The sequence below is a fragment of the Oncorhynchus kisutch genome, linkage group LG8, assembly GCF_002021735.2.
Source record: "Oncorhynchus kisutch isolate 150728-3 linkage group LG8, Okis_V2, whole genome shotgun sequence".
Classification (NCBI taxonomy): domain Eukaryota; kingdom Metazoa; phylum Chordata; class Actinopteri; order Salmoniformes; family Salmonidae; genus Oncorhynchus; species Oncorhynchus kisutch.
The window spans coordinates 6670224-6682529 of record NC_034181.2 but is presented as its reverse complement, the minus strand read 5'-3'; positions in this window follow the sequence as shown (position 1 = coordinate 6682529).

The following is a 12306-nucleotide window of genomic DNA, read 5'->3' as shown; positions in this document are numbered from 1 at the left end:
CTACCTACTAGCTCTCTGACTGGGCTGTCACCACCACTACATACTAGCTCTCTGACTGGGCTGTCACAACCACTACCTACTAGCTCTCTGACTGGGCTGTCACCACCACTACATACTATCTCTCTGACTGGGCTGTCACCACCACTACCTACTAGCTCTCTGACTGGGCTGTCACCACCACTACCTACTAGCTCTCTGACTGGGCTGTCACAACCACTACATACTAGCTCTCTGACTGGGCTGTCACCACCACTACCTACTAGCTCTCTGACTGGGCTGTCACAACCACTACATACTAGCTCTCTGACTGGGCTGTCACCACCACTACCTACTAGCTCTCTGACTGGGCTGTCACCACCACTACATACTATCTCTCTGACTGGGCTGTCACCACCACTACATACTAGCTCTCTGACTGGGCTGTCACCACCACTACAAACTAGCTCTCTGACTGGGCTGTCACCACCACTACATACTATCTCTCTGACTGGGCTGTCAACACCACTACATACTAGCTCTCTGACTGGGCTGTCACCACCACTACCTACTAGCTCTCTGACTGTGCTGTCACCACCACTACATACTATCTCTCTGACTGGGCTGTCACCACCACTACATACTAGCTCTCTGACTGGGCTGTCACAACCACTACCTACTAGCTCTCTGACTGGGCTGTCACCACCACTACATACTAGCTCTCTGACTGGGCTGTCACAACCACTACCTACTAGCTCTCTGACTGTGCTGTCACAACCACTACCTACTATCTCTCTGACTGGGCTGTCACCACCACTACACACTATCTCTCTGACTGGGCTGTCACCACCACTACATCCTAGCTCTCTGACTGGGCTGTCACAACCACTACCTACTAGCTCTCTGACTGGGCTGTCACCACCACTACATACTAGCTCTCTGGCCGGGCTGTCACCACAATCACAGCCCATGCAGCCTATGTTCTGTTCTGGAGCCAAGTGAGAATGAAGTGGTCAGTGGAGGGACAGATTAGGCACGGGGACCCAGAAGGAGGTGGCGACAGAACCTCATGTAGCTCAGACCGAGGAGGGGGGTGGGGGTAGGGTTTGGAGAAGGGGGTGGGGGTGGGGATTGAAGGAAAGTGCCCCACCATCATAACCTTAACCCAAGGAGGGGTTGAAGGGAGAGAAGATGGAAGGGGAGGAGATGAGAGGTAAGAGGGTTTGAAGGAAAGTGCCCCTCTCTTCTAACCCCATCTCCCTATGGCATCTGTTGGTGTTGAACCGAGGGGTTACAGGGGAGTAGAGCTGTTCAAGGTGCTCAGGGGTTTAGGTGTTCCCATCCATATTTGATGAGTATTACAGGTTTCTATGTTACAGAGGAATTTACATCATGTCTATTGTGGCTGGCTGGATCTTCAGGCATCTGTCTATCTCAGCGACTCTCTCTACACATTCATATTCAGGTCTCTATCTATCTCAGCGACTCTCTCTACACATTCATATTCAGGTCTCTATCTATCTCAGAGACTCTCTCTACACATTCATATTCAGGCATCTATCTATCTCAGCGACTCTCTCTACACATTCATATTCAGGCATCTATCTATCTCAGCGACTCTCTCTACACATTCATATTCAGGCCTCTATCAATCTCAGAGACTCTCTCTACACATTCATATTCAGGCATCTATCTATCTCAGCGACTCTCTCTACACATTCATATTCAGGCATCTATCTATCTCAGCGACTCTCTCTACACATTCATATTCAGGCATCTATCTATCTCAGAGACTCTCTCTACACATTCATATTCAGGCCTCTATCTATCTCAGAGACTCTCTCTACACATTCATATTCAGGCCTCTATCTATCTCAGCGACTCTCTCTACACATTCATATTCAGGCATCTATCTCAGAGACTCTCTCTACACATTCATATTCAGGCCTCTATCTATCTCAGAGACTCTCTCTACACATTCATATTCAGGCCTCTATCTATCTCAGAGACTCTCTCTACACATTCATATTCAGGCCTCTATCTATCTCAGAGACTCTCTCTACACATTCATATTCAGGCCTCTATCTATCTCAGCGACTCTCTCTACACATTCATATTCAGGTCTCTATCTATCTCAGAGACTCTCTCTACACATTCATATTCAGGCCTCTATCTATCTCAGCGACTCTCTCTACGCATTCATATTCAGGCATCTATCTCAGCAACTCTCTCTACACATTCATATTCAGGCATCTATCTCAGCGACTCTCTCTACACATTCATATTCAGGCATCTATCTATCTCAGAGACTCTCTCTACACATTCATATTCAGGCATCTATCTATCTCAGCGACTCTCTCTACACATTCATATTCAGGCCTCTATCTATCTCAGCGACTCTCTCTACACATTCATGTTCAGGCCTCTATCTATCTCAGCGACTCTCTCTACACATTCATATTCAGGCCTCTATCTATCTCAGAGACTCTCTCTACACATTCATGTTCAGGCATCTATCTATCTCAGCGACTCTCTCTACACATTCATATTCAGGCCTCTATCTATCTCAGAGACTCTCTCTACACATTCATATTCAGGCATCTATCTATCTCAGAGACTCTCTACACATTAATGTTACATTTAAACAACATGATTTAAGTGTTGGGTGTGTTTACCTGGATTCTCTGTTTTCTTCAGTAAAATTACTGTGAGAAGAAATTGCATGAAAATGACATAGTTAAACTGGAACACAAGAGGCAGCGTCCTCTGGTATGATCATCGTCGTTTCTGAAATGTACGATGTAGCACGCTGTCTTCGTAATCTGATCTGGTGCTTCTAGACATTCAAACTCAAAAGCAGAAACTGTAGGCTACATCCTTTCTATTCCCGTGCCGGGAGTGTTAGCCGTTATGCTAGCCGTTATATTCCAGTGTTAGCTATAATGCTAGCTGTTTCTATCCCAGTGATATGGGAGTGTTAGCCGTTATGCTAGCCGTTCTATTCCAGTGTTAGCTATAATGCTAGCTGTTTCTATCCTAGTGATATGGAAGTGTTAGCCGTTATGCTAGCCATTATATTCCAGTGTTAGCTATAATGCTAGCTGTTTCTATTCCAGTGCTATGGAAGTATTAGCTATTATGCTAACATGTGCCGTGATATTTATGTGCAGCTAAATGTGTTTGAGCACGTCAGCAGGACACTTCCCACTAGTAATGATGCCAAACCCCAGCCCCAGCCCTCCCACCTACCCCCCCCCCATCCTCCAACCCTACCCAACCACCGACACTGCTCTAGCAGAACCCAGTGTCCTTGTCCCTGTCCTTTCTCTCCAGCCCCAATGAATACAAACCTAACCTCTCCAATCCGATGGGAACTGTTCGCAACGTTAACTACCATGACCCCTGCTTGCTGCTGGAAAATGGCTTAACTAAACTGTCAGATGTAATAAAGCCAATAAAGGAATCAGATAAATGTTTATTACATAGTGGGAAAAGATAATTTCTAGACAGAAATTGAGGATGACCTTTCTAGGCCGGGTAATTCTTGGCTGTGGATGAATCACAGGTTGCCGGACAGTGTGCGGCGAGGAAGAGAGGAGGAGAGGAGGAGAGGAGGAGAGGAGGAGGAGAGGAGAGGAGAGGAGGAGAGGAGGAGAGGGGGAGGAGAGGAGAGGTGGAGAGGAGAGGAGGAGAGGGTGAGAGGAGGAGAGGAGGAGAGGAGAGGAGAGGAGGAGATTAGGAGAGGAGGAGGAGAGGAGGAGAGGAGGAGGAGAGGAGAGGAGAGGAGGAGAGGAGGAGAGGTGGAGAGGAGAGGAGGAGAGGAGAGGAGGAGAGGTCTCTCTCTCTCTCTCTCTCTCTCTCTCTCTCTGTCTCTCTCTCTCTCTCTCTCTGTGTGTGTCTTTGTGGTCCAGTTAAGGAACCCTTCCATGTCTGAATATCACCTCAGCACGTCGAGGACCAGACAGCTACTGCCAGTAAATATCCCATTTACCTTGGGCCGTTTTCCAGAAGCGTAGATTGATACACTTCTCCCCTGGATTAAGAACAAACTGCTTTACAATATTCACAGTTCTACATTAATAACAATAAGAGGTCTTACATCATGTTAACGTTTAGTATAATCTTCCTCTGTATTCTTTGTCAATAGTATCAGTATTTGTAGATACACTCAGTATCTGTAGAAGTGGTGACAGTAAACAATGCCTGTCATGCATTCAGTCCTAATAAGGGTCTGGGCATTGTGATGGTCTGTGCTGCTTTCAAATTCACGGCATCAAACATCAAGGTAATAGTGATGGAAGATCTTTTTACCTTGAAAATAGATTAAATAAACCTTTCATCTCTTTCATGGCTCTATCTTCAAGGACGCCTCTCTCTGTCTCTCTCTGTCTCTCTCTCTGTCTCTCTCTCTCTCTGTCTCTCTCTCTCTCTCTCTCTCTCTCTCTCTCTCTCTCTCTCTCTCTCTCTCTCTCTCTCTCTCTTTCTCTCTCTCTCTCTTTCTCTCTTTCTCTCTTTCTCTCTGTCTCTGTCTCTGTCTCTGTCTCTGTCTCTGTCTCTGTCTCTGTCTCTGTCTCTGTCTCTGTCTCTGTCTCTGTCTCTCTCTCTCTCTCTCTCTCTCTCTCTCTCTCTCTCTCTCTCTCTCTCTCTCTTTCTCTCTATCTCGCTCTCCTGAATGTATTACATTCTGTCTCCATTTCAGTCATTTGACAAAAGCCCTTTGAAATGAATTCTTATTTGTCTTTTTGAATGTCGTTGTTGTATTATTTACTCAGCTGTCACAGCTTTGTGAAATAATATCTCCCTCCGCATTACCAGTCTTGTTTACCCCTACTTGACTGATAAACAGGGTACATATTCTCCATTCTTTACCAAATAAGGAAGAGCATCAGCGTCTCCGGACAGACGTGTTATTGATATGAGGTAGAGCTATTAAATGAGATGCCCCTCACCTTGCCCCTTTTGTTCTCGAATCTAGTGGGCTTCTAACCTTGCCTGTGTTCTAGAATGTAGTGGGCTTCTAACCTTGCCTTTGTTCTAGAATATAGTGGGCTTCTAACCTTAACTGTGTTCTAGAATCTAGTGGGCTTCTAACCTTAACTGTGTTCTAGAATATAGTGTGTTTCTAAACCTTGCCTGTGTTCTAGAATGTAGTGGGCTTCTAACCTTGCCCTTTTTCTAGAATATAGTGGGCTTCTAACCTTGCCTGTGTTCTAGAATATAGTGTGTTTCTAACCTTGCCTGTGTTCTAGAATGTAGTGGGCTTCTAACCTTGCCCTTTTTCTAGAATATAGTGGGCTTCTAACCTTGCCTGTGTTCTAGAATATAGTGTGTTTCTAACCTTGCCTGTGTTCTAGAATGTAGTGGGCTTCTAACCTTGCCCTTTTTCTAGAATATAGTGTGTTTCTAACCTTGCCTGTGTTCTAGAATGTAGTGGGCTTCTAACCTTGCCCTTTTTCTAGAATATAGTGGGCTTCTAACCTTGCCTGTGTTCTAGAATCTAGTGTGTTTCTAACCTTGCCTGTGTTCTAGAATGTAGTGGGCTTCTAACCTTGCCCTTTTTCTAGAATATAGTGGGCTTCTAACCTTAACTGTGTTCTAGAATATAGTGGGTTTATAACCTTGCCTGTTAGAATTTCATGTGGTTTAATCATGTCAGGATTAATCATTTACTTTCCAAGGTCAATTAGCTGATCATGACTTTAAATTGCTGTATCACATCACTCCTTCTCACTTTGTCTCTCTCTCTCTCTCTCTCTCTCTCTCTCTCTCTCTCTTAGTACAAAAGTATAGTTGTCAGTCAAAGACAGCAGAGGTGTGATGCAACCAGGGGATGGAGGGATGAAGGAGGGATGAAGGGATGAAGGGAGGGATGGAGAGCTAGCTAACGGTTCCTGTGCTGCTCTCTCTGCATCCAGACCATCTGTGTTCCCAGCTGGAGTGCCTAGCGATGGTCTGGCACTTGTACTGCGCCATATTTACAGATCTGAACACAAATGGCTACTGCCTGATTGTTTCACAGTTCATTAGTCAGACAAGCCTCAGTCTCTGGCCAGCCCAGCTGTTGCAGAGTAAACCTTTGTCACTTAATAGGCCTGCTTATTGCTTCCCATCAAATGTATTGATCTGTGGCAGGCAGGCAGACAGGCAGGGAGGTAGAGAGACAGGCAGGGAGGTAGGGAGAGAGGCAGGGAGGTAGGGAGGGAGACACACAGACACACAGACAGACAGGCAGGGAGACAGGCAGACAGATAGGCAGGGAGGGAGACAGTGAGATAGGCAGGCAGGAAGACTGGTAGACAGGGAGACAGGGAGTCAGTGAGAAAGTGAGTCAAACAGACAGGTATACAGGCAGGCGGGCAGGGAGAGAGTGAGACAGACAGGCAGACAGGCAGGCAGGGAAAGAGACAGACAGACAGACAGACAGACAGACAGACAGACAGACAGACAGAGACAGACAGACAGACAGACAGACAGACAGACAGACAGACAGACAGACAGACAGACAGGCAGGCAGGCAGGCAGGCAGGCAGGCAGGCAGGCACAGAGACAGACAGACAGACAGACAGACAGACAGACAGACAGACAGACAGACAGGCAGGCAGGCAGGCAGGCAGGCAGGCAGGCACAGAGACAGACAGACAGACAGACAGACAGACAGACAGACAGACAGACAGACAGACAGACAGACAGACAGACAGACAGACAGACAGACAGACAGACAGACAGACAGACAGACAGACAGACAGACAGACAGACAGACAGACAGACAGACAGACAGACAGACAGACAGACAGACAGTGAGACAGACAGGCAGGCAGGCACAGAGAGAGACAGACAGACAGGCAGGCAGGCAGACAGGCACAGAGACAGACAGACCTACAGACAGACAGACAGACAGACAGACAGACAGACAGACAGACAGACAGACAGACAGACAGACAGGCAAGCAGGCACAGAGACAGGCAGACAGGCAGACAGACAGACAGACAGACAGACAGACAGGCAGACAGTGAGACAGACAGACAGACAGACAGACAGACAGACAGACAGACAGACAGACAGACAGACAGACAGACAGACAGACAGACAGACAGACAGACAGACAGACAGACAGACAGACAGACAGACAGACAGACAGACAGACAGACAGACAGACAGACAGACAGACAGACAAGCAGGCCTTCATGTAGACACAAAACAAAAGTACTTAAATAGAATAATTTAGGAAGATTCAAATTCAAAATCCTTTAATCAAATAGATACAATTTAAGGTTTTCAATGAGTCCTCAGTCCAGAGGAGCTCTATAAGTTAGGGTTAGTTCAGCAGCATCTGTACTATAATGCTTTGAAAATAAAAGATGTCTGCCAGCTTATGGAGCCATTACCACTGAGATAGGAGGCAGGGAGAGTGACAGAATACAGGCAATATTCAGGTCAAGCGTTTTACAACACCAGGGCCTATTGATTTCACATTAAGTTCTGCTCTCTCTCTCTCTCTCTCTCTCTCTCTCTCTCTCTCTCTCTCTCTCTCTCTCTCTCTCTCTCTCTCTCTCTCTCTCTCTCTCTCTCTTTTCCACCATCATTTGCAAATAAATTCATAAAAAATCCTACAATGTGATTTTCTGGATTTTTTTCCCCTAATTTTGTCTCTCATAGTTGAAGTGTACGTATGATGAAAAGTGGGAGAACTTGTACAATTGGTGGCAGACTAAATACTTTTTTGCCCCACTGTATATATCAACGAATTGGCGAGGGCACTAGAACAGTCTGCAGCACCCGGCCTCATCCTACTAGAATCTGAAGTCAAATGTCTACTGTTTGCTGATGATCTGGTGATTCTGTCACCAACCAAGGAGGGCCTACAGCAGCATCTAGATCTTATGCACAGATTCTGTCAGACCTGGGCCCTGACAGTAAATCTCAGTAAGACCAAAATAATGGTGTTCCAAAAAATGTCCAGTCGCCAGGACCACAAATACAAATTCCATCTAGACACTGTTGCCCTAGAGCACACAAAAACTATACAGACCTCAGCCTAAACATCAGCACCACGGGTAACTTCCACAAAGCTGTGAACGATCTGAGAGACAAGGAGGGCATTCTATGCCATCAAAAGGAACATAAATTTCAACATACCAATTAGGATCTGGCTAAAAATACTTGAATCAGTCATAGAGCCCATTGCCCTTTATGGTTGTGAGGTCTGGGGTCCGCTCACCAACCAAGATTCACAAAACGGGACAAACACCAAATTGAGTCTCTGCATGCAGAATTCTGCTAAATATCCTCCGTGTACAACGTAGAACACCAAATAATGCATGCAGAGCAGAATTAGGCCGATAACCACTATTTATCAAAATCCAGAAAAGAGCTGTTAAATTCTACAACCACTTAAAAGGAAGCGATTCACAAACCTTCCATAACAAAGCCATCACCTACAGAGAGATTAACCTGGAGAAGAGTCCCCTAAGCAAGCTGGTCCTGGGGCTCTGTTCACAAACACAAACACACACTACAGAGCCTCAGGACAGCAGCACAATTAGACCCAACCAAATCATGAGAAAACAAAAAGATAACTACTTAACACATTGGAAAGAATTAACAAAAAAACAGAGCAAACTAGAATGCTATTTGGCCCTACACAGAGAGTACACAGCGGCAGAATACCTGACCACTGTGACTGACCCAAAATTAAGGAAAGCTTTGACTATGTACAGACTCAGTGAGCATAGCCTTGCTATTGAGAAAGGCCGCCGTAGGCAGACATGGCTCTCAAGAGAAGACAGGCTATGTGCTCACTGCCCACAAAATGAGGTGGAAACTGAGCTGCACTTCCTAACCTCCTGCCCAAGGTATGACCATATTAGAGAGACATATTTCCCTCAGATTACACAGATCCACAAAGAATTCGAAAAACAAATCCAATTTGAAAAACTCCCATATCTACTGGGTGAAATTCCACAGTGTGCCATCACAGCAGCAAGATTTGTGACCTGTTGCCACGAGAAAAGGGCAACCAGTGAAGAACAAACACCATTGTAAATACAACCCATATTTATGCTTATTTATTTTATCTTGTGTCCTTTAAACCATTTGTACATTGTTAAAACACTGTATATATATATAATATGACATTTGTAATGTCTTTACTGTTTTGAAACTTCTGTATGTGTAATGTTTACTGTTAATTTTTGTTGTTTTTCACTTTATATATTCACTTTGTATGTTGTCTACCTCACTTGCTTTGGCAATGTTAACACATGTTTCCCATGCCAATAAAGCCCTTGAATTTAATTGAATTGAATTGAGAGAGAGAGAGAGAGAGAGAGACAGAGAGAGACAGAGAGAGAGAGAGAGAGAGAGAGAGAGAGAGAGAGAGAGAGAGAGAGAGAGAGAGAGAGAGAGAGAAAGAGAGATCGATAGATAGAGGGAGAGAGAGAGAGAGAGAGAGAGAGAGAGAGAGAGGGAGGGAGGGAGGGAGGGAGGGAGGGAGGGAGGGAGGGAGGGAGGGAGGGAGGGAGGGAGGGAGGGAGGGAGGGAGGGAGGGAGGGAGGGAGGGAGGGAGCAAGAGAGAGAGAGAGGGAGGGAGCCAAACTTAATTTAAAATCAATAGGCCCTGGTGTTGACACACAGACACACACACACACACACACACACACACACACACTCCTCCTGTCCTCCTCTTAGACCTGAAGCTAAATTCAACTGTATTGTAGAATAAGCAATAAGCAATACATGTCTCAACTTTAAATACATGATTTAATGAACGTGTTATTAGCTAATTAACCCATTTTGCTCTATTAATTTCCTCCTGAGCCAATTGAATCTTTAATTACTATTGGACATGAAAGTGGCACATTGTATAATAGTAGCTTCAGCAGTAACAGTAGCAGTCTCTGACAGTGTAGCAGCTGGATACATTGTATAATAGTAGCTTCAGCAGTAACAGTAGCAGTCTCTGACAGTGTAGCAGCTGGATAAACAGTGGTAACTAAAGTGTACAGTAAAAAAGTGAAAATACTTTGACGTATTACTTATGCCGTTGTCTGGGTAACTGTACTTGATTTTACTCTGTATATTTTTAGAATTTTTCTACATTTACTTCACTACATTCTTACTTTTACTACATTCCTGAAGAAAATATGTACTTTTTACTCTTTACATTTTCCCTTGCCACCAAAAAGTACTTATTTCAAATGCTCAGGCAGGACGGCAATATAACGCCTTGTCATCCCTTCTGTAGTCTGGGCCAGGAGTGTGAAGGTGAACGGAAAGGCTCTGGAGCAACGAACCGCCCTTGCTGTCTCTGCCTGGCTGGTTCCCCTCTTTCCACTGGGATTCTCTGCCTCTAACCCTATTACAGGGGCTGAGTCACTGGCTTACTGGGGCTCTTTCATACCGTCCCTAGGAGGGGTGCATCACTTGAGTGGGTTGAGCCACTGATGTGATCTTCCTGTCTGGGTTGGCGCCCCCCCTTGGGTTGTGCCGTGGCGGAGAACTTTGTGGGCTATTCTCGGCCTTGTCTCAGGATGGTAAGTTGGTGGTTGAAGATATCCCTCTAGTGGTGTGGGGGCTGTGCTTTGGCAAAGTGGGTGGGGGTTATATCCTTCCTGTTTGGCCCTGTCCGGGGGTATCATCGGAGGGGGCCAGAGTGTCTCCTGACCCCTCCTGTCTCAGGCTCCAGTATTTATGCTGCAGTAGTTTATGTGTTGGGGGGCTAGGGTCAGTTTGTTATATCTGGAGTACTTCTCCTGTCCTATCCGGTGTCCGGTGTGAATTTAAGTATGCTCTCTCTAATTCTCTCTTTCTCTCTATCTTTCTCTCTCTCGGAGGACCTGAGCCTTAGGACCATGCCTCAGGACTACCTGACATGATGACTCCTTGCTGTCCCCAGTCCACCTGGCCGTGCTGCTGCTCCAGTTTCAACTGTTCTGCCTGTGATTGTTATTATTTGACCATGCTGGTCATTTATGAACATTTGAACATCTTGGCCATGTTCTGTTACAATCTCCACCTGGTACAGCCAGAAGAGGACTGGCCATCCCACATAGCCTGGTTCTTCCTAGGTTTTGGCCTTTCTAGGGAGTTTTTCCTAGCCACCGTGCTTCTACACCTGCATTGCTTGCTGTTTGGGGTTTTAGGCTGGGTTTCTGTACAGCACTTTGAGATATCAGCTGATGTACGAAGGGCTATATAAATGCATTTGATTTGATTTGATTACTGCCTCTGATCGCAGAATCACTAAACACAAATAGTGTGTTTGTAAATTATGTCTGAGTGTTGGAGTGTGCCCCTGGCTGTCTGTAAATAAAATAATATCCTGCTGTATGGGCATGTATATACATGGAATACATATACATGGAATTTGATTACTCAAGTAGTATTTTACTGGGTGACTTTCACTTTGACTTGAGTCATTTTCTATTAAGGTATCTTTACTCTTACTCAAGTATAACAACTGAGTACTTTTTCCACCTCTAGACGTACACACACACCGTTACAACAAAGCATGGAGGCCGCTCTATTTGAAACAAGACCAAATTATTAATCTAAAACAAATATTTGACATTTGTCCAAGATGAGTGGCTATTAAATAATCAATGTGATATTTATCTGCGTTGCGTATGGAAGCAGATTCATGCCAAAAACAAATACAAATGAAGTGTTTAACCGTACTGCTAACCTGCTAACCTATAGCGACCGCCTTGGCTTTCTTCACCACTGAGCATGGTGTAACTGGGAATGCAGCGAGAGAGGCCATTTTGGTTCTTCAACCCCAAAAAATTATAAATAACCCAAGATAGACCACAGCCTGTCAATTCCAATGGGAGCAAATGATTCATAGTGTGCAGAACAAGCAAGAAGGTGGGCAGAGCCAAGAATGAGCTAGCGAGATCCTATTGGCTCGTTCTAGCATTTATTTGCATATTTCTGTTAGGGAACACCAACTCAATTGACCCTTGCACTCCTTCTAAAGAACACCATTTTTTGAAATGTTGGCAAAGGGTAAAGTCTACAAAACATAGTCCACTCTGTTCGTTGCAGATTCTAGTTTTGGAAACAGAAAACTGTATTGAGATCAAATGTTTCATCAATGAGAAAATTAGCAGAATGTCGGCCAAAATCCATCTCGCTCCGTCCTCTCATTGCCATATTTGGTAATGAGTGGAAACGCCAACCGGCTGCTTCAGATTCATACATCTGGTGAAATATGTCTCATTGTTCTATTTGTGTCTGAACTGTTGTGCCGAACCTCACGGTTGTTGGACAGCCTGCAATGACCTGCAGTGACCTGCAATGACCTTCATGTTGAATGACCAGAGCATACAC